Source organism: Jatropha curcas, chromosome 1 (assembly GCF_041381405.1).
Source record: "Jatropha curcas cultivar XTBG-Jc1 chromosome 1, XTBG_Jcur_1.0, whole genome shotgun sequence".
In the NCBI taxonomy this organism is placed as follows: domain Eukaryota; kingdom Viridiplantae; phylum Streptophyta; class Magnoliopsida; order Malpighiales; family Euphorbiaceae; genus Jatropha; species Jatropha curcas.
The window spans coordinates 16,457,541-16,458,679 of NC_143151.1; positions in this window are offsets into that span (position 1 = coordinate 16,457,541).

Consider the following 1,139-nt stretch of genomic DNA (forward strand, 5'->3'; position numbering starts at 1 on the left):
GTTATGTGAAAATTGGTGGCCGGGTCTTTCTCCTTTACTGCCGCCATTTGTCAAATCTTCCCTTCAGATCGGCGAGTTGCTTGAGCACATCATTTTCGACTGGGACAGTGTTTCCCACAGAAGCCTGATTACCTGACACAGGTTCCGGGATTGGCCTTTCTTCAGCCACAGGTTGGCTACCCGAAGGGGGAGTATTCTGGTTTGGGCCCTGTCTTGAGCAAGAGCCGCAGCCACAATCTGAGCAATAGTTCTTATCTGAGCCTCAGAAAATCCGGTCTCATTTTCTGTGTTATCCGCCATTTCTATTGAATCTGAATCGGGCTCTGAATCTGATGAACTGGACTGATTCACGAAGCTAACTGGAGCGAATTCGGGGATTGGGGATGTTCTGACTAGACGCTGACCAGGATGTCGATTCCAAACTCTCGAAGTAGTTTCCCGGGAAGGATCAATTCTGACAAAAAATTCCTGAGTTAAAGGGGGTCCTGCATGTATGCATGCAAAAATGAAAGCACATAGGATGAGAAATGCATTTCTAATGCGCTAAAGCCAGTATGGAAATAAGATCTCGGTTTCGACGACCGGATCAAAAATTCGGTATGAATAATACATCAATAACTTCTTTTGTATTTAAATATTTCAAGCATTATCTGTCGTCAATCGTTCCTTTTGGATTTACGATCAACTATTTTCTCTCGAACCCCTAATTTTTGCCTTGGAATGAAAGAATTTCCGAGCGGAATTTTACTTTTGTTGTTTATTATTATTTTTTTTGTATCCTTACTTTTTGCCTTGGAACATATGGTCCCAAGCAGGATTTCTTTTATTTTGTTACAAAATTTTATGATCTCTCACTTATTTTCAGATAATGCGAGAAATGTTGAAATACAAAGGAATTGCAACCCCCTTATAACTCCCTTTTCTTTTGGGTATTAGTTCACTATAAGTAATTGCATTATATTATTCATAACGAATTTGAGATCCGGTCTCAAAATCAAGGTCAAATGTCCATACCGAACATTAGCTCTCATTAATGCATGGCTTGAAAAAAAAAAGTGTACATGGTGCATGCAATGTCACAACATATGTACAGTTTATAGCAAACAGGGGAACGGGAGTTGGGAAATGCATGCCTTCCA